At 37.8% G+C, this 23,155-nt stretch overlaps 1 long non-coding RNA gene across 1 annotated transcript; it reads left to right on the top strand.

The window, feature by feature from the left end:
• Positions 1-8,876: 8,876 nt before the first annotated feature.
• LOC128219530 (uncharacterized) lies at positions 8,877-16,004 on the top strand. Its single transcript, XR_008258568.1, has 2 exons — positions 8,877-8,936; positions 13,215-16,004. It is a non-coding gene; the product is annotated as an uncharacterized LOC128219530 (long non-coding RNA).
• The last annotated feature ends 7,151 nt before the right edge of the window (positions 16,005-23,155 follow it).

Genomic DNA, 23,155 nt, shown 5'->3' with positions numbered 1-23,155 from the left:
GTGAAATTGCTTGTTCTTTAAAATGGGATGAAATGCTTCTAACTTGCATTAACATATATGACAAACGTTTCCCTTTCACTCCTAATATATTTCACTTAGTCTTTTAGTAAAAATGCAATCTAGAACTGCGGGAATTTTCCCAACCGCTCGAGTGCGTCAAAGCGCTGTGCAATAGTTTGGAATCCCATCGTTTTTTTTCATACATTTAAGAATAAACTAAAATGATAGTTTAAACAGAAACATGGTTTTCATTGGCTTGTGGATTATATTGATGTCATCTGATTTTGACAGCGTAAGGGGGAGAACTTCATAATACTATTTTATTAAACGCTCACAGCCTTTATCTTTATAATATAAGGTATTTAAAGATAGCAAACGCGTAGTGTACAATTTTTATTTATTGTTTCCAAAATAAAGTATAACTTCAATTACACTCAAGAGACGATTGAGACGGTAAGCACTAGCTAAAACACTGTTTAATAACGATGCCGAATAACACTTATTTTAGGCGCATTTTAAATTATCTTAAGACTATTCTCTGCCAAACGTTCGACCAGTTGCAACGTGCCGTCTGGGACGGCCGTCCGCATCCTCCTCGCTGTCTGAGTGATAATGGACTGGTTATCGCGTGGGTTTTGTATATTTAAAGAATCTTGTCAAAAAGAACGTTGTCATCTCAGTCGCGTATTTCCATACCCATCATCTTCGTAGAATTCGAGCAAATGTAGGTCGAATGTTGTATTCTCGATTCACTCTCGATTCACTTATAAAGAGGATACGTTAGCAGAGTTGACCCATTAAGACAGTGGCGGTACAAGTTCGAGTCATTGTTTTCCAATATTTGTTTTTCGTGTCCTGAAAAGCGCATTGTCTAGCAGCATCTATCGCAAGACCTTCGATCTACAGATATATTTGTAATTTGTCTTTGTATTCCGATTGACAATTATCAAAAGTTTAATTTATAAAGAGCTCACTGGGTCATCATGCTCGTTCTCGGAGGAGCCCGCTCGTCTTCATCGTCATGTTCAATCATTTCTTTTCCATGTGAGGTGTACATACCCTCTCCGTTGTAAGAAGTGCCTAACTCAATATCGTCGACATGCATTATTCTCTTATTTCGCAGCATAAAATCTATTTTACTCAAGATTTTGTGGCAGATTTCGCAAGCGAATATGTTGATATATTGAGGGAAATACGTAAGTAAGGAGGTTTTATATTATAGCTGGTATGATTTATTGTGGTTACAGTTAGCGCTGACGTAGACAGCTAGTATGTATTTTGATCCACAAGTGAACTACGACATTAAACAAGCAGATCACGCTAAAGAGTTATTTTAGGAATTAATTGCGGGATTGATGTCATTATCGGGGTAAGAACGCAATTGGGCTCATGGCCAAAGTGTGTGAAATCGGAAAGACTCAACGCGTACTTTGACCAGCCCAAGTGCGTTCAAATCCCCGATAAAGACATCACTCCCGCAATTCATTTCTTATATTTACACCAAAAGTTCATTATTTCATTCAAGAACTTTTAAAAACGACTTCATTTTATTAAAGAAAACCTTTCAGTAATCCTTTCGTATCCATGCCGTAGATAGAACGACCGGACTGTAAACGGAAACATTTTATGACGTCACAAGTTATTCGGAAAATATCAACAACTTGAAATCACTTTTAAACGAAAAATTGAAATACTAATGGCAACAAAACATTTAACACATCCTAAATTAACACTTTCTAAAATGTTGATTTATATTTTACGGGACCTGCTGACACGATACAAACAATAACATAATCAACAATTTTCATGTATATTTTTATGCGATGATTTGCGATCCAAACATATCCGAAGATGTTGCGTTCATCGGGTGATAACAACAATTGCCGAAAGGTAGTTCATTTTAGGAATGGAAGTGCAGGTGTAAATATAAAGATATAGTGGACTGTGGCCCGCATTGAAAGAAAATGAGGCTCTCGGAGTGATTGAGATGAAACAAGGTGAGAGTCAGGAGACCCTTAGAGAGATTGAAAAGGAACGCGGAGAGAGTCAGGAGGCCTCGGATTGATTGAGGAGGAACGCGGAGAGAGTCAGTAGAGCCTGGGAGTGATTGAGGAGAAACGAGAAGAGAGTCAGGATGCCCTAAGAGAGATTGAGAAGGAACGCAGTTAGAGTCAGGAGGCCTCTGAGTGATTGAGGAGGAAAGCGGAGAAAGTCAGGAGGCCCTCTGAGTGATTGAGGAGGAACGAGAAGAGAGTAAGGAGGCCCTAAGCATGAGGGAGGAGGAACGCGGAGAGAGTCAGGAGGTCCTCTGAGTGATTGAGGAGGAACGAGAAGAGAGTCGGGAGGCCCTCGGCATGAGGGAGGAGGAACGCGGAGAAAGTCAGGAGGCCCTCTGAGTGATTGAGGAGGAACGAGAAGAGAGTCAGGAGGCCCTCAGAATGAGGGAGGAGGAGCGCGGAGATAGTCAGGAGGTCCTCTGAGTGATTAAGGAGGCCCTCAGAGAGATTGAAGAGTTACTTGGAGAAAGTCAGAAGGTGCTCTAAGTGATTAAAGAGGTACGAGGAGAGAGTCAGGACGCCCTCAGAGATATTAAGTAGGAACGCGGAGATAGTCAGGAGGCCCTCGGATTGATTGAGGAGGAATGCGGAGAGAGTCAGGAGGCCCCTTAGTGATTGAGAAGGAACGCGGAGAAAGTCAGGAGGCCTAGGAGTGATTGAGGATGAACGAGAAGAAAGTCAGGAGGTCCTCTGAGTGATTGAGGAGGAACGAGAAGAAAGTCAGGAGGTCCTCTGAGTGATTGAGGAGGAACGAGGAGAAAGTCAGGAGGCCCTCGGCATGAGGGAGGAGGAACGCGGAGATAGTCAGGAAATCTTCTGAGTGAATGAGGAGGAACGCAGAGAGAGACAGGAGGCCTTGTAGTGATTGAAGAGGAACGCGGAGAAAGTAAGAAGGCCCTAAGCATAATTAAGGAGGAATGAGGAGGAATTCAAGAGGCCTTAGGACTGATTTAGGAGGAACGATAAGAACGTCAGTAGGCCCTCTGAGTGAATGAGGCTAATTTTGGAGAGAGTCAGGAGGCCTCAAAGTGATTTAGGATGAACGCGGAGAAAGTCAGGAGGTCGTCGTAGTGATTCAGGAGGAATGCGAAGAGAGTCAGAAGGACTCGTAGTGAATGAGGAGGAACGCAGAGAGAGTCAGGAGGCCTTGTAGTGATTGAAGAGGAACGCGGAGAAAGTCAGGAGGCCCTAGTAATGATGAAGGAGGAAAAAAGAAGAAATTGAAGAGGTCCTCGGAATAATTGAGGAGAAACGCGAAAAGAGTCAGGAGGCCCTCGGAGTAATTCACGAGGAACGTTGAGAGAGTCAGGAGGCAATCGGATTGATTGAACAGGAGGCCCTCGCATTGATTGAGGAGGAACGTGGAGCTAGCCTGGAAGCCCTATGGATGTTCGAGGAATTACGCGAAAAGAGTCAGGATGCCCTCGAATTGATTGAGAAGGAACGCAGAGAGAGTCAGGAAGCCCTCCGATCGATTAAGGAGGAACGCGGAGAAAGTCAGGAGGCCTCGGATTGGTTGAGGTGGAACGAAGAGAGGTCCAGAAGGCCACCGGAGTGATTGAGGACAAACGAGTAGAGAGTCAGGAGGCCCTCAGATTGATTGAGGAGGAACGCAGAGAAAGTAAGGAGACCCTCGGATTAATTCAGGAGAAACGAGGAGATATTCAGGAGGGTCTCAGAGAGATTGAGAAGGATCGAGGAGAAAGTCAGGACGCCTCGGAGTGATTGAGGAGGAACGCGGAGTGAGTCAGGATGTCCTGTAAATGATTGAGGAGGAACGAGGAGAGAGTCAGTAGGTCCTCAGAGAGATAAAGAAGGAACGCTTAGAGAGTCAGGAGGCCCTCTGAGTGATTAAGGAGGAACGCGGAGTGAGCCAGGAGGCCCTCAGAGAGATTGAAAAGGAACGCGGAAAGAGTTAGGAGGTCCTCTGGGTGATCAAAGAGGTACGAGGAGTGAGTCAGGACGCCCTTAGAGAGATAAAGTAGGAACACGGAGATAGTCAGGAGGTCCTCTGAGTGATTAAGGAAAAACGCAGAGAGAGTCAAGAGGCTCTCTGAGGGATTAAGGAGGAACGAGGAGAGAGTCAGGAGGCCCTCAGAGAGATTGATAGGGAACGCAGAGAGAGTCAGGAGGTCCTCGGATTGATTGGGGAGGAACGCGGAGAAAGTCAAGAGGCACTCTGAGTGATTAAGGAGGAACGAGGAGAGGGTCAAGAGGCCCTCTGAGTGATTGAAAAGGAACGAGGAGAGAGTCAGGAGGCTCTCAGAGAGATTGAGGAGGAACGCTGAGAGAGTCATGAGGCCGTCAGAGATATTGAGAGTGAACGCGGAGAGAGTCAGGAGGCCCTCGGATTGATTGGGTAGGAACGCGGAGAAAGTCAAGAGGCCCTCTGAGTGATTAAGGAGGAACGAGGAGAGAGTCAGGAGAAACGAGAGAGTCAGGATGAACGAGGAGAGGGTCAGGAGGCCCTCGGAGAGATTAAGGAGGGACGCGGAGAGAGTCAGGAGGCCCTCAGAGAGATAGAGAGGGAACGCGGAGAGTGTCTGGAGGCCTCTGAGTTATCGGGGAGGAACGCAGAGAAAGTCAATAGGCCCTCTGAGTGATTAAGAAGAACGAGGAGAGAGTCAGGAGACCCGCAGAGGGATTGAGGAAGAACGAGGAGAGAGTCAGGAGGTCCTCCGAGTGATTTAGAAGGAACTCGGAGAGAATCAGGAGGCCCTCTGAGTGATTGAGGAGAAACGCGGAGAAAGTCAGTGATTGAGGAGAAATGCGAAGTGAGTCAGGAGGACTCATAGTGAATGAGGAGCAACGCGGAGAGAGTCAGGAGATCTTGTAGTGATTGAAGAGGAACGCGGGAAAGTCAGGAGGCACTAGTAATGATTAAGGAGTAATGAGGAGTTCAAAAGGCCCTCGGAGTGATTGAGGAGAAACACGAAGAGAGTCAGGAGGCCCTCGGAGTAATTCAGGTGGAACGTGGAGAGAGTCAGGAGGCAATCGGATTGACTGAACAGGAGGCCCTTGCATTGATTGAGGAGGAACGTGGAGCTAGCCTGGAAGCCCTACGAGGAGAAACTCAGGAGGCCTCGTAGTGAACGGGTTGGAACGATAACCTAGTGCTGAATGATTGAGGAGGACCGCGGAAAAAGTCAGGATGCCCTCGTATTGAACGCTGAGGAACGAGAAGAGAGTCTGGAGGCCCTCGTAATGAATGACTTAGGAAACACGCGGAGAAAATCAGGAGGCCCCGTTGTTATTGGGGAAAACATGAAAAAAGCCAGGAGGCCCTCGTAGTGATTGAGGAGGAACGCTGAAAAAGTCAGGAGGCCTCGTAGTTATCGAGGAGGAATGCGGAGGGAGTCAGGATGCCTCGTAGTGATTGAGGAGGAACGCAGAGAAAGTCAGGGGTCCGTCGTAGTGATTGAGGAGGAACGAGAAGAGAGTCAGGAGGCCCTAGTAATGAATGGTTGAGGAGGACTTCGGAGAAAGTCAGGAGGCCCTCGTAGTGATCGAGGAGGACGTGGAGAGAGTTAGAGGGCCCTAGTAATGAATAAGTGAGGAGTACGCGGAGAAAGTCATAAGGCCCTCGTAGTGATTAAGGAGGAATACGAAGAGTATCAAGACACCTCGTAGTGATTGAGGAGGAATGCGGAGAAAGTCAGGAGGCCCTCGAATTATTTGAGGAGGAATGCGGAAAGAGTCAGGAGGCCCCGTAGTGATTGAGGAGGAACGCGGGGAAAGTCGGGAGGACCTCGTTATGATTGAGGAGGAATGCGGAGAAATTCAAGAGGCCCTTGGAGTGATTGAGGAGGAACGCTGAGAAAATAAAGAGGCCTCGTAGTGATCGAAGAGCAACGAGAAGAGGGTTTGGAGGCCCTAGTAGTGACTAATTGAGAAGGAACGCATAAAAAGACAGGGGTCCCTCGTAGTGATTGAGGAGGAACGAGAAGAGAGTCAGGGGTCCCTCGTAGTGATCTAGGGGGAGCGAGGAGAGAGTCAGGAGGCCCTCATAATGATTGAGGAGAAATGCGGAGAAAGTCAGGAGGCCCTTGAAGTGATTGAGGAGGAATGCGGAGTGAGTTAGGAGGCCTCGTAGTAATTGAGGAGGAACGCGGAGAAAGTCAGGAGGCCCCGTAGTTATTGCGGAAGAACGCTGAGAATGTCAGGAGGCTCTAGTATGGATTGAGGAGGAATTAGGAGAAATTCAGGAGGCCCTTGGAGTGATTAAGAAGGAACGCTGAGAAAGTCAGGAGGCCTCGTAGTGATCGAGGAGGAACGAGAAGAGAGTCAGAAGGCCCTTGGAGTGATTGATCATGAGTCCCTCGGAGTGATGAATCCAAGCGATGAAAGAGTCTGGAGGCATTCAGAGTGATTGAGAGGGAAGGAGGAAAGAGTCAGGAGGCCGTCGAAGTAATTGATCATGAGGCCCTCGGAGTGATTAATTGAAGCGAGGAAAGAGTCTGGAGGCCCTCAGAATGATTGAAGGGGAACCAGTAAAGAGTTGGGAGGCCCTCGGTGTGATTGAAGAGAAGTTAGGAAAGAGTCAGAGGGTCCTCGATGTGATGGAAGAGGAGCGAGGAAAGATTCAGTAGGCCTCCGGAGTGATAAAGGAGAAACGAGGAGAGAGTCAATAGACCCTTGGAGTGATTCAAGAGTTAGGAGACGGGCCAGTGGTGGTGATTCGAACAATGAAATAACAATTTCTTATTGTCCACTGTTTTGAAATTTTAGTACGCTCTCGCTTTCAATTTACAGGGCTGGGACACAATATCAGCGACGTCATTTCCGCAATGACGATACGTTCTCATACGATTGGGCTTTTTCTGAAAAACAATCAATCATTTTAGTCATTTTAGGCATGTTACAAAAAGAAAACAAAATGCTTGCTTCGATGTAAAATTGTAATATATTTCACCACGTGAGCACCAACAGCATATGTTTCAGTCGTAGCTACGCCACTCGTGAAATACAGCTTTTAGTTCACACTCGTTGAAATATATTACAAACTGACATTGAAAAAAACAGTATCCTCTATGAATTGCATATTCCATTATGTTTTTCATACAGCGAACAGCTGATCAATGCTGATTTTCTATATAGCTATTTTGGTTTGAATGTTAATCTAGGTACAAGGCCCATAAAATATTAGAAGTGTATAGTAAAAGGATTGTTCTTTAAATGCAGTATATAAGTATATATGATTATACTGCCATACAAAATACAACACAAAAATGTCAACAGTTTAATACTTCGCCACCATTTTTGCAATATTTTCCTGGTACGTACACATTCATATCTTTAATTGATACTTGCAAATTTAAATTGTTGATCTAACTGTACAACAGATAAGATTAATAAGCAGCATCACAACTACCATCCCCCAAACAATAAGTAATAACAAGAGCATGGAAAGTGGGCGGAAATGGTCGTTTCTATTCTTATCCAGTTCATGCCTAAGTGGTTTGATCTTGTGTGCCATTAAACTGCCCGTGGATTTGTGAGATGCAGCTGATTCTCTTTCGGTGCTTTACAAATGCAGACACAACATTTTATTAGATAAGAAAAAATACACTAAATCATAGCTGTATTTTAGATTCCCTGAAGCTGTATTTGTTTTTATTAATTCGTCTGTAACTTCATAATTTCCATTTATTATTGATTACATTTATACTATTACTATATACTATTATTTGTGTTTCAGGGATAACATGTATTGATTGTCTTAACATTATAACAGTGATTAACTAAAGAAAGAATATTGTAAATCTACAAATTCATTCACCCCTGAGCTGTTTTCGGAACTACACACCAAATTTGTGCCGACGATTAAGGATAAAAGATGACCAAGTTTTGTTGAAAACCGTTCGTTTTAGACATAGGTCGCCGAAAATCGATTGCATAAGCCAGGAATCGACTATCGCTCGGTTACAAACATAAAATGTTAGATAAACAGTATCAATTATTTGGTATTTAGCCAAAATGAAAAGAAAAAAGCACAAACATATTGTAGATTTAAAATAAATATTAGCCTTTTTTAAATTAATAGCTACGTGGCCACAAATTATCCAGTTCAAAGGCACCAAAATATCGCTTTAAATGTTTTCATATGTACACAGAACATACACTTTTTTGTTTTTGTCATTAAAGTCAAATGAGGGTAAACATAGATATGCATTAAAATGATTTTTTAGGCTTTAAAGGTTTTATTTAAAAAACACACAGCTAAACTGTATCAATTCTTTGATATTTAGCTATAAACGTAAAGGTTTGAATGAGAATCATTGATTTATAGATTGTTTTCATGTTGTTAGTTACACATGTACCTGTTAAAAAATTAAATGCAGCTTTTTATTCTTTGATACTACATAAGATTTAACGTGTCTATTAACTTCTTATTTAGATTACATAATCGTAAAGTTAAGCGAAAAGGCTAGACCGATTCATTCCGACCATCGATTATGATTTCTGATCGATATAAATCTCTACACGAGTATTACGCTACATACACAATAACTACTTTTAAAGTCCCTGTTTAGAGCCTAACCGAAAACAAAAAAATAAAAATAGACAAAAAAATGTAAAATTACAGCAAACATACATAATACATACATATATCTATTACATAATATAACTGTTGGGGAAGCAGCATTAGGACGGTAAGTGCACATACATTAAAGTGACACTCGTATTTAAAAACAAAACATACTCATTTATAACAAACACAAATCTTAACTATAAACCTTTAGTTACTTAATAAATAATGCATTTAAGGAAAGTATTAATAACTGATTGTAACCGTGTATTTAATAGCTGAATACGGACAAATATTAAATGACTGGTGGGTCCATAAAGATTTACAGTGATCAACAATCGTCTCATAAGGTAGTAATACTGTGTTTTCTGCTCCTTTCTTTTAAATTCAACACGGTGTCTTTTATAAGAAACATTATTTTCAATATTTATTCATCCTTTTCGGTAAATTAAAACAATTGTATTAATTGTGGTATAACTTATTTGGGAGTAAGAGTGCATCTTTAAGAAATCACGTGTTAGTTCAACCGTTTAGTAAGTACCCTGCCTCTCTTCGCTTTACTAATATTAAATCTATTGTGTGAAAGTGGGAAAGGAATTCAGGTAATCTACGTTTTAATATTTAATTCACATTACGTACTGATCGTATTATCTATGCCTGTCTTATGGACAATATGCTATGTCTTGATGTCAACGTGCATTGTGGTAACCATGCCGGTCAAGTGGGCTTTCTCCGGGCACTCCGGTTTCCCGCACAACACATGACCACTCGCGCAACATCGTTCCAACGAGAGTGACTCAGTATAAGTTATCGTAACTTTCTTTACAATCATTGTAAAATATATAATGTTTAATTTAACGTGCATTGATCTGTCATATTTCAAATGAATGTTTAAAAAATCGATTACATTGTATATGTATAATTTGTTTTTAAAAATAAGTAAAATATTTCACTGGTTTGAAAATTCAATCGATCAATTTGGCGAATGAGTTGTTTTCAAATATATATATAATTTTGATTTTGCGAGTAGTTAATAAAAGCCCATTGAATTATAACCAGTTAAATACGTTAATTCAGCTTAAAACGACTATTTACAATCACAAATCGATATTGCAAGCAAGGGTTTTCACTTAACCCTAGCTTTGATGCCTAACACTTAAGCACTTCTAATTATGGTCTGTATTATGTCATTTCGATTGGGTTTCATGATTTCATTTAAATAAGACGCAATTGGTTTCAAGGAAACATTACACGTAATATTACCCTTGTTGAAAATATTCCTTGTTCAGAGGAAAACACTTGAAAGATAGGCACGGCTTAAATAGTGTATAAGGCAATAAATGACAGTGATATGACTAATGTATCGATTGTCTCACTTCAAAACGCAGAAGCTGCAAAATCCCAAGTTTTCAGTTGTAGAGTTTTGGGTATTTTCTTGAATATTTAAACTTTATTTCGTGGGAAAGTGCCGAATTTACACTTTCTTAAGGTTCAAAATTGGATTGTCTGTGAGATGTCCATTCATTGTTCGACATTTTGATCACTTGATACAACGCCATTTTCTTTCACGATTTTTATTCTGCCATTAGATGCAATAAGATGCGGCTCGCCTTTATAAATTTCGTGATATGATAGATTCCGAAACCGGAAAAAATGTAGCTTCGGCATTTTGATGAGAGGCCAACGATATGTCATAACATTTACCATGTTTGGTATGTCGGTGTTGTTTAACATTGATTTAAGTTTCCTTAGCAACTTGATGAGACACAAAAAATGCAGTATTAATTACCGGTGTATGGTATACAATTTCAGCCGCGCACTGGTAGATTTTGGCACGCGTAAACCAACTTTAGAACACAACCTACATTTAAAATACAACCTACATCTAGAACTAATGAAGTTGCATATAGGCAATCATTAAGTTCTAGGCTAAAGCATTAGGAATTTCAACTTTCACGGGTGTTTAAAGGTCCGCCCACTGCCACTCATCCGATACACAATCCCTGCGGAATATTTTGCGTTGACAATGTGTCAGCCAATGAGGTTATATTCTGAGTCAGTTAGAGGACCTGAATTAAAATCTTAAAGGTTAAGAGGGGCTCGCTCGTTTCGCTCACTCCGCCCATTCTTTATCTTTAAGATTTTAATTTACGTCATTTAACTATTACTTAAAGCCTCCAGTGGGTTCTTATACTTAGTACTAATGCACCAGTCAATTGTATCCACGGCCCCCAAGGTCCGGGGGTATACTGGGGATAGTCGGTGAAATGGGCCGTGTTTTTACCTTCCCGGTGGCCCCGCAGTGCCGGGTGAATTCGGTGGTTTTGTATTCGCGCCAAATATAGCGGGGAATGTGTCTTACTTAGGGTTCCTGGGGTGCGGAGGCATTTGGCGGGGATTTTACCATCAGTTCGTCCCCGCAGAGCGGGAGTTTTACCCGGGCTTGGCTGGACCGAAATTCAAAGTCCCCGCTATTCCCCGGACCTTGAGGGGCCGTCGTTACAATTGACTGGTGCATAACTTTTCACTGACCGTGAAAGGGCGGTTTTCTAATGACGATACTATGGTACTTATTTATTTATTGTTGTCTTGTAGCGCTCAATTCATTGTTCGACAACAAAATAGAACACTTAAAAATGCACTTTTATTGCTTATTCTGTCCATATGACAGAAAGTTTCAAAGAGTTAAAAATTAAAGTGAGAAATTCCAATCAATTATTATGATTTTGAATCAATATTGTTGTAAAAGAAATGTCGTTCAATTAGTCATATCTCGTACACAAAAAAGATCGGATAGTACTGTCGAACACTAATTTTGCATTAATTCTACGGAAGATACATGTCTCTATTAAACCAGGCATTGACATTTTAATTAGATCTTTATATTTTTATACTCTTGACATTTTGCCTTTATAATAGCAGATATAAATTAATTTCGAATGCACGTTTCGGAAATACTTCTTAGTTATTAATAAACACGCGTGGTTGCTACACATTATTTACATTTGGAACGTGACTACCCGAGAAAATTTCTTTCTTCGTCAGACATCGCAGAAAACACACGTGTGTAACCGTTGTGAAAGAAAATATTTAACAAAGTTAGACCATGGTTAAACTGGGAAAGGCGTACAACGGGGTAAAGCAAGTAAAGTACAGGTACACTGCGGCCAGTCGGAGCTCCTTGGCCATTTTTATCGATAATAACCTTGGATGTATATGGACGGTTTACATACTCAGAAATGTTTAAGTCCGCTGCAAGTAGATCGCGTAGTAATTTATTTTAGCAGTTAAACTTAATTACTTTACTCTTGGGGGTCTTTATTATGTTTGCAATTATACATTTAACTGACAATCAATTAAACTTAAAACCAATTAATACAAGCTAAAACACAACATTTGATTAATGATATAATTTAAAAAAAATGCGGACTACTTCTACCCATGTACCGGCAAACATCCGAGGTTGTTTTCGATAAAAAATGCCGAGGAGTTCCGAATGCACTGCGGTAATACGAATATAGAATGTCATGTCTGTATACAATCAGGCACTCACTACGAAACTATTACAGTACATATATATATATATATATATATATATATATATATATATATATATATATATATATATATATATATATATATATATATATATATATATATACTCAATTGGAACACCTCGGATATTTTCCATCGAAAAGCAACCTCAGATTGTTATGTGAGAATTCGTGAAATCTAACTTCGATGCAAGTAGATCGCGTAATAATTTCAAGTAAGTACTTAAGCCTTAGGACGTAAGTCTATGAAAGATATAATTACTTATGCAATTATACACTTAACAGTGAATTAATTTGAACTAAGAAATACGAAAAACATGTGTAGACCATTCAGTTTTATGAAACGTATTATTATTATTATTATTATTATTATCATTATTATTATTATTATTATTATTAATAATAATAATAATTATCATTATTATCAATTTTACGGACTACCTAAACTTATGTACCGGCATATATCCAAGGTTGTTTTCAATGGAAAGTGGTCCGATTTCATATGTAACATCAAGAAATGCGCAGGAAAGCGATCTGGTTTGGCGCAATTATGTTTAGGCCACGCTTTCGCACCAACATCCTGTGTCCATATCAATAATGACTTAAGGTGGCGCTGTATGCTAATGCCCTCAGCGGGCACACCGGCCCCTGTATCTCCAGACTTGTGTCGAATGAAAGGACGAAAACTTACAAGTCCGTTGGTTGGTGGGTTAATTGGTCATATGTCCACGGGTACATATGAACAGATTTATCTGGAGGCAAAACATAGTTATATAACGCTTGGGGGGGGACTTATTAAGTTTCAACGTCATAGGGTACAGCTCTGTGTCGATACACTTGTGTAGGTTATAATGTGTTGGGCTATCAAGGGTATTTTAATTGTTGTTGACAATGGAGTGGTTCACTGAAGGCAAAGTACATTAAGTGCCTTTGAGTAGATCTCAGTCATATCACTAGTTTTGCCAGCCAGGATTCAAGAGTCATTATAAGCCGCATCTACCGTTGAGGCAACTGCGCTGTTTAAACTAGATGGACTACTATTATGACAGTAAAATTATAAGTTTAATATTTCAGATTGGTGAAGACCTACGAAAAAACTTTGAAGTGTAATTAAAGGATATTTTCGGAAAATAACGAAGTATTCTCGCCATACAAGTAAAATGCAACACGCTGTTCAAAGAGGGAGAAGGCGCAGAAATGCTGGCAAAGTTCGCTTGATAGAGGATTGCCTTGAGGCTGATGTTCGAACAAATCTGAGGCGTTGGTGGAAAGATGAAATTTCAGGAGAAACATGTGTTAAAAACATAATGGATGGTGGGTTTGCAGTTGGAGCTAGAATAGCTGGCATTGGAGGTGAAATAGTTGGTATGAGAGTCGGTAATGCGATCGGTGGGCCTATCGGTACTGCTATTGGGACTATAGCAGGTGGTGTCGTATCTAGTGCCTGTGCTGTAGCTGGTCAATTGTTTTCGGACCATTTAACACATTGGATCTTTGGTCTGCCGAAACCTTTGGCTCTGCAAAATGCGTTCCGTTTTCTGGGGTTGCCGCAGTCGAGCTCCAACAGTGAAATAAACACGCAATATCGAAAACATGCTTCGCGGTATCATCCCGACAAAGGTGGCGACAAGGACAAATGGACACAACTTCAGTACTCATTGGCCATTATACGCCAAGCAAGGGGAGCACACTAGACAAAACGCCGCAGTTTTCAAAAGATTCTCTATTCGGGTATAGTAAGCAGCGAAACAATACCGAGTTCTTCATTTTAGTATAAAATCGAATTGGTTCATGATGTTAAATACAATGACAACAGACACGGTTTCAAAGATACGTAAACAACAGCGTCAAACACAAAAGAGACAAGCGAGTCATTAGCTTAATACAAGTATTAAGTGTTTCAATCTGAATATTCACATGGTAGTATATGGGTTGAACACATGCACCTATAGGTGATCTTACCTGCAGAATTGATTTTTATATAAAAAATATGGACATTTATCTGCATTTCAATGCATTGAAGGTCTTGGTTGGACACATACTTACGCGAAAACCGTGTTTAAAATATCATAACTTTTTACCATTGATTCGTGTTTATATTTTTTCTAAGATTCAATCATCGGGGGTGGTATTCAACATTCATCTTAAGTTAAGTCTTTTTGTCATACATCATTGAGTTCATTCACCCTATTGATCAGTTATTAATAACAATTAATCCGATTAGCTACATCGTTCTTAGATCCAATTAGACCAATATTGAATACCAGCCCGGAACCACTATGTGCTCCATAAGCATGATGCGTCATGCTTTATTTGTATTGCACAATGTCTTATATGTATATGTATGCTGATTGTTTGATAACTACGGCATTTGCTGATATTTTCACTAACATATTCTCAGATTCTCAAGTTCTTTTTAAGTTATTTATATTATCTTTGATTGTACTTTAAAAAAAAACGCGTGACACAAATATTATTTTTAGATTTGCTTGATTTCCATTCATTCCATAAGAGTTTTAATACAGGGTCGTAAGAAAGTAAAGATCTTAAATGAACGATTGATAATATTTTAGCATTATCATTATCCAAAACATCTTTGGCAAGTTTCACACAATTTTCTAGCGTCAATATATATAGCTAGTAATTGTGAGTGCAGTAAATATTCAAAAGAAGACAGAGAATGTTCCATTTTGTCAGATATCGTCAGTAAAGCCATTGAAAACGTATTTTTTCTTGACTTGGATATGCGAAATTTTGTTTAAGTGACTTTCTGTCATTTGCTTTTTGGTATGCGTATATGTCTAAGAACCAGCTAAATAAGAATGATGACAAACAATTATATCGCAGGTTTTCATATCTACGTTCGTAAATTGATGTTTTAAAACTCATTTTTTAAAGCGTTAGTAAAACTTTTAGCCACAAAACTGAAGTTTCGACCGTAAATATTAAAAACTGCGATCTGATATTTTGACACCAGTCTTATATCACTGTTTCCCACCAAGATAAAACAAATATGCAAAGCAGTCTATCTGAGAGAGCAAAGTTTTAAGGTATTCTTATAGTTGATTTGGTCATTACAGTAATTATACAAAAATAATCACATTTGTTTTAAGATAACATATACAATATGGTCTTCAAGCCATGTTTTTGGTTTGTGATGCCTTGTTTTTGTGTTATCTGTCATTGGCGTTAACCCTGTGCCATTAAACGGGGGGTATGTTTAAACTTATGACTACTAGACTTGTTTCTGTAGTTTTTCATATAAATATTCATAACACTTACAACGGCAATTCAAGCAATCATTAACAGTATAATACAATACTTGAAACATTCAAGAAAGATAAGGGTATCATAGTCTATAATCTTCAACAATCACATGAGCATCAGAAGATCATGTATAACAATTGCATTATTTTTCAATTTTTATACACATGTAAAAGTACATTACATTTTGGAACTCTACAATTTTTCCATATTTTTTTATCAAAGTACCAAGACATTTAAATTACCAATGTTTGTAAATGTAAAAGGTGTTGTTTATTTCATCAAATATTCAAAGAAAAAGCATTTCTTGTGTGAACTCGTGTACAATCTCCAAGATTCTTTATTGGTATTTGAAAAAGAAATTAGCATATGTACTTCGTAGTTAGGATGTTTGTTAAAAAAGGTATTTTAGGCCAGTGGCCTTGTATTATCAATTGAACAATGGACCAGACTAAACGTACATTTTGTCTTATGCGAGTTATTGTCCTTTTATGATAACTTTGTTTGCATCATAATTTGTATGCTAATTGTTGATTTGTTTCTATTGCATGAATGGTTGAGTTATCACCCTATAAGTAAATAACAGTATATCCTAATTCATGAATGGTTGAGTTATCACCCTATAAGTAAATAACAGTATATCCTAATTCATGAATGGTTGAGTCATCACCCCAAAAGTAAATAACAGCATATCCTGATTCATGAATGGTTTAGTTATCACCCTTTAAGTAAATAACAGGATATCCTGATTCATGAATGGTTGAGTTATCACCCTTTAAGTAAATAACAGGATATCCTGATTCATGAATGGTTGAGTTATCACCCTTTAAGTAAATAACAGGATATCCTGATTCATGAATGGTTGAGTTATCACCCTTTAAGTAAATAACAGGATATCCTGATTCATGAATGGTTGAGTTATCACCCTTTAAGTAAATAACAGGATATCCTGATTCATGAATGGTTGAGTTATCACCCTTTAAGTAAATAACAGGATATCCTGATGCATGAATGGTTGAGTTATCACCCTATAAGTAAATAACAGGATATCCTGATGCATGAATGGTTGAGTTATCACCCTATAAGTAAATAGCAGTTTATCCTAATTCATGAATGGTTGAGTTATCACCCTATAAGTAAATAACAGTATATCCTAATTCATGAATGGTTGAGTTATCACCCTATAAGTAAATAACAGGATATCCTGATGCATGAATGGTTGAGTTATCACCCTATAAGTAAATAGCAGTTTATCCTAATTCATGAATGGTTGAGTTATCACCCTTTAAGTAAATAGCACTATTTCCTGATGTATGAATGGTTGAGTTATAACCCTTTAAGTAAATAACAGTATATCCTGATGCATGAATGATTGAGTTATCACCCTATAAGTAAATAGCAGTTTATCCTAATTCATGAATGGTTGAGTTATAACCCTTTAAGTAAATAACAATATATCCTGATGCATGAATGGTTGAGTTATCACCCTATAAGTAAATAGCAGTTTATCCTAATTCATGAATGGTTGAGTTATCACCCTTTAAGTAAATAGCACTATTTCCTGATGTATGAATGGTTGAGTTATAACCCTTTAAGTAAATAACAGTATATCCTGATGCATGAATGATTGAGTTATCAACCTATAAGTAAATAGCAGTTTATCCTAATTCATGAATGGTTATCACCCTATAAGTAAATAACACTATTTCCTGATGTATGAATGGTTGAGTTATAACCCTTTAAGTAAATAACAGTATATCCTGATGCATGAATGGTTGAGTTATAACCCTTTAAGTAAATAACAATATATCCTGATGCATGAATGGTTGAGTTATCACCCTATAAGTAAATAGCAGTTTATCCTAATTCATGAATGGTTATCACCCTATAAGTAAATAACACTATTTCCTGATGTATGAATGGTTGAGTTATAACCCTTTAAGTAAATAACAGTATATCCTGATGCATGAATGGTTGAGTTATAACCCTTTAAGTAAATAACAGTATATCCTGATGCATGAATGGTTGAGTTATAACCCTTTAAGTAAATAACAATATATCCTGATGCATGAATGGTTGAGTTATTACCCTATAAGTAAATAGCAGTTTATCCTAATTCATGAATGGTTGAGTTATCACCCTTTAAGTAAATAGCAGTATTTCCTGATGTATGAATGGTTGAGTTATCACCCTATAAGTAAATAGCAGTTTATCCTAATTCATGAATGGTTGAGTTATCACCCTATAAGTAAATCACATTTGAACCTGATGCATGAACGGTTGAGTTATCACCCTATAAGTAAATACCATTTGAAACTGATTTATGAACGGTTGAGTTATCACCCTATAAGTAAATAACATTATACCCTGATTCATGAACGGCTGAGTTATCACCCTATAAGTAAATATTTAAGGAGTTACATTTAAAACTTGTTCGTATAACCATTTCATAGCAAAGTATTTAAACAAAACAATCTTTGAATATACATGTTTGTTAAAATTGAATGAGAGAGTCGTTTGAATAAATGTATACATTTACCATTCAAAAATACTTTGTCATTATATTTCTTATTCTTGTAAGCACACGCACCCTCCTTATTCTTCTCAGGGTTAACAGATTTTTAGATTATTTAAGTTGAAAAGGAATATTGTCATTCATTATTGAAGTAAAAAAATAGGATTATGAACATTTGACAATAATGGGTCATATGGCAGAACATAACGCCTCCAAAATGAATGACGCAATGCCATTGGCCTAGGACTGGCCACACGGTGACCCCATACTTTTCCATATTTGGTCTCTAATCTTTATACGAATTTGTTACTATCGTAGCTGTGCTGTGTGTACATACAGATTTGTATTGTTAAACACGTTTTCGACATAATACCGGTTGATCAGAATAGTATGTCGTCCGTCTGGGCAGGCGGGCGTCAAACTTGAGGTTTCCGCTCAATATTTTGAATTGTGATTGATGTAAAGCGAGTAATACAACTGGGCATACACCAAACTCCTGTGGAGAGGTCCCTTGGAGTTTCCTTTTGAGTACGTGGAGACGAGATCGCTGTTATTAAAAATAGAAAACTGATTTACGCTCCATAAAATTAGTTAGGATTAACGTTTGGTGATAAAATATATATTGCAAGAAACTTAAGGGAAGGCGAACCTTACAATTTCATTTGGAGACGGTGGAGTCAAAGTCAACGTCATTGTAAATAAAAAAAGAAAAATAGTTTCTGCCCAATAACGTTTAGTAATGAAACACTCCATGTAGCAAGTTCATATTCAGACATACATGTGTTTGTGCGGTCATGGTCAGGGTCGCTGTCACAAAGATTAGAAAAAATGGTTTCTGCCAAATAACTTTAGTTACGATAAACGTACGGTGGTAATCGCGCAATGCAGTAAGCTCATGTAAAGACATACATTGGTTGGTTGGGTCAAGGTCAAGGTCGCTATTACATCAATTAGCAACAAGAGATATCTTTAAAAAAGATTCTCGGCCGTGGTAAACCAGCAGGATGACTAGAGCCAGAATTGTTTGAATGTTCGACATGTAATAGAGATTGTTTTTGGTTTAATTGTTATTGGGTAATCTCTGAGTCAGTGCAGCTTTCTGAAAGGAATATCATAACCATGCACAGTATTACAGAGTATTGCAATGTTTGAATAAATACGTGTTATTTTTCAATATAGAAATGTTTTCACCGCTTAAAAGGTAACGAAATGGCAGATGCTGTATTAATAGATTTATTGTAGGGCGTCAGTATATATATATATATATGACAGCCAGTTTGCGTGTGGCCTTCAACTAAACGCTCTTATAAAATATAAAAATATCAACTGAAATAACATGTCCTTATAAAGTTATTACTCAACAAACTAATGGTATAAAATGAATCAAAAATTAACTCTTCATTTCACAAATACGCATTCCCTTTTTCATCTTTATGGTCAGCAATTTGTCAGCAGTATCTTTCCATTTCTATATCGTCAGCTTATTGGTCAGCTGTTAAGCACGACTCGAAATGACGTTGTTTTCAAGTAAGTCTCAATGCAAGGATAGAAAACAGAGCAGGGCCGAATTACACCAAAAACAAGTCTGAATACAATGTGAAAAAAAAATCGCGGGGAATTCTAATTCTTCAACTTTTAAATATTCATAAATTTAAAGATCTCGTTTCCGATTATCCTTTGAATTTCACATGAAGTCAGTGTTATTTCAGACGGCCTAACGGCCGAAAATACGGCTCAATATCTTTAGATAGAAATTATGAATAGTGATAAACCTTATTGTTCAGCAAGTTCATGTGATGGTGTATGATGAACCTGCTAACTGTTGCATGCAGCTGGTATGGCGCAATTTGTTAACAGCATTTTATTAATGTCTTTTTACCTTCTCTTTATCTTAAATTTAATTAAATCGTATGAGATAAATATTCCAAATCGCAAACCACAAAAACTGCGCCAGGACAGGCGGACTTGTGGCAGCCAAATGTAAATTCGCCATTTGTGGTTGAGTATTCAGACGGAGTGATTTCGGATGGAAAATTGGCAAATCGAAAAGTGACCTTTCAGGTTTGTTTATTTTCTTTATCACTTCTTCTGAGTGGCGATGTTTCACTTAATTATTATATGAATAATTGCATTTTTTAAATACAATTGTATGCAAAGATCATTCATTTTTAATATGCTCTACTTGTCAACACTGGATTTATAAAAAAAAGCGTTCTCAACTCATGGAAAGAAAATATCAAGATCTGAAATTAGCATTAAAGATAAACCTATCTGTTACTTCATTTACATGTCCGCTATGTGCATATGCCCAAATATAATCATTGCTATCATTTTTCATACTTATTTGTTTATCCCCACCCCAAAAAATATCCACTCAGCTACCAGATGGACGAGGATCAACCGCAACTGACCAGAGTTTTTTTGGATATAAATGACTCCTTTCACCCAATTCCAGATCATAAAGAAGACTGGCTACAACCTGGCGAGGACACAACAGCGGACACCACAAACCGTACGAGTATTGATTCTATATTATATTGCAGCACGAACAGTGAGTCTTCAGACTTATTTGACATAGTCAAAGCTCTACTAAATGAAAACAATGAACGTCCGGTTCTAAGCTACCTTAATTTTAACAGCATACGAAACGAATTCTATGAAATTCGTGAAACTTCTTGATGACAAACATTTAGATCCGCTCGTAATTGCTGAAGCCGAACTGGATGACAGCTTCAACAACAACCATTTCATCGCAGACGGATACAAGTTGAAAAAACGCAATCGCAACTGCCATGGTGGAGGATTGATGGGCTTCGCAAGAGGTTTTCTCCTCTTCAAACACCGAATGAACCTGGAAAATGACCAACTCAAAAGTGTCTGATATAAACTGTCACTCCAGAGGCGTAGATTGGGTATTCTGTACTTGTATCACATACCGTCTATGTCAGATACAGACTTTGAAAATTATACCTTTAAGTGTTTGAACACAATGATGATACCTTTTGAATATATCATCAGCTAGGAAAGGTTTAAATAATGACTTACTGACAAGAGATAAATGTAAACCTCTTCATAATATTTGTGATAACTTCAGCCTGGAAAATACTTTCTCTTAACATACATGTTTTTTTTTAAACTGCAGGCCCATACTTATTGATTCATCCACAGCAGTGTAAAGTATTTTGTATGTGAAACTGTCAACCTAATAACTTTAATGCCAACCACCACAGCGACAAGTATTAGACAGCAATGTGAGCCATTTATGAAAAAGAAGGTCTCTTATAGGTCATACAAAACATTTTCTGAACATCTTTGCCATGTACCGTTCCATCTTTTGAAACAGGTCATTGACGAGCATGCCCCAGTAAAGTAAACAAAACAAAAAAGGAATCCCCCACCTTCTATGAACTCTAGGTGCCGTAAACTTATTTACAAGACTCGTCAAGCAAGAAACACCTGTTACAGAAATTAGAACATGACAAACTGGTAAAGCTGCACAAATTTCAGAAATCTTAAAACCAAATTCAAAAGAGAATCTATACTGTAGCTTTTTATTTCCAAGAACGGAGTAGTTGGAAATCCAAATCTAAAGACATTTGGTCGATTTAACCTTTCCTCTCACAGAAATCTACAAATAAATCGAATAACTGAATAATACGCAAAGACAGGTTGAACATAGAAAATATGGTTTCTGTTCAAAAGCTGTTATCAAATAATATATACTCATTTCACATTGAAAGAGCGGGAACTATTGTAATGTCTTGAACTGAGTTTAAAGATAAATACCATATACTTGATTAAATACAGGAAACTTGCCAAATATCAGATGCTTTTCATTTCACCCCGGTCCCTGATACAGTTATTAGAAAATATATTGTTAGGTTAAATCCAACAAAAGCAACTGGGACAAATCCGATTCCTCCCAATATCATCACTACTGGCAAAGATTCTTTAATTTATAATCTGCTTATGAATCTAATTATTGTAACCAGTTGACAAGACTCTGATCTTACAATATAAATTTTCATATCGACTATTGAAAAAACGGCACAAACACAAAGTCATAGTTAATAATGTATTTGCTAATTCGAATTTGATCGAGTTGCAAATAAATTGACCATAAATAAATCAATCAACAAAACAAATACGTATAAATCCATCAATAAGTTACAAATCAACAAGAAATTTGTTTAAGTAGGCACATCAAATTTCACCACCCAAGCAAGCCGCCAACAAAAGCCCAAACAAAGCAACATAGAATAAAACAAATAAATATAAAGCAACAGACATAAAAGCAAATCGTAACAACACTATTAATTTTAATGCTTCTATTTTTTTCATGCAACATAGTATTCACACATTATTTTGTAAGAGTCTGCTAAATGCTAACCTGGAAATATAACAAACTATGTTACATCATAATCCAAATATTTATTTCTTTTCTAACTCCTGTACAATAAACATCGAAATTTTAACTTTATCAGCAATCGAACATCGAAATAGGTTTTGTAAGCGTCCAAACGCCAGTCCCCATAAGTTGTATGATATCTGACGGTAAACCAAGTCTAAAAGCCAATGTAGCCATCCCTCTTCTAAAGGAATTCGTTGAAAACTTTTCCTCATCTAAACCAGTTTGATTAATGTTTTTCTTCAACACTCCCATAAAACAATGGTAAAATATAGGCTGACCTGACTTTAATAAAAATAAAGGCTGATCTGGTTCTCTTTTAACATCTTTCAACATATAAGTAAAGGCTCGTTCTGGACATAAACTAGAATCTATCATAACAGATAATCGCATGCCTAAAATTATATCCAGTCTGAATAGTCTTAGACCATTTAAAATACACCTATAACCCATTCTCCGCCACTTCTACATCTCTTGCTAATAAAATGTTTGGACCTTTTAATTTTCTTTTTTACTATAAGGAACCAGATTTAACTTTCTTGCTGATAGGAAAAAATGCAAACAAAATGAGACAGCAATATACTATATCATCACAATTTGATAAATCAAATACCTCCAGAAAATTCTTTAAATTAACTGGTGTACTAGGCTCCGCTCTTTAAACTTCAAAAGCAATGACCCATAAACATCAATACAGCAAAACCATTAGTGAAGGTATATTACGCAGTAAAATATTGAATATTTAAAGGTAAACTAAAGGTAAGCAAAAGACCCATCCGAATATGACCAATGAAATCATAAGCCAAGGATAATTTCCAGGTCACCAGC

The sequence above is a fragment of the Mya arenaria genome, chromosome 15 (assembly GCF_026914265.1).
Source record: "Mya arenaria isolate MELC-2E11 chromosome 15, ASM2691426v1".
Taxonomy (NCBI): Eukaryota; Metazoa; Mollusca; class Bivalvia; order Myida; family Myidae; genus Mya; species Mya arenaria.
The sequence above is the reverse complement of the archived record's forward strand: the minus strand, read 5'-3'. Positions and strand labels throughout refer to the sequence as shown.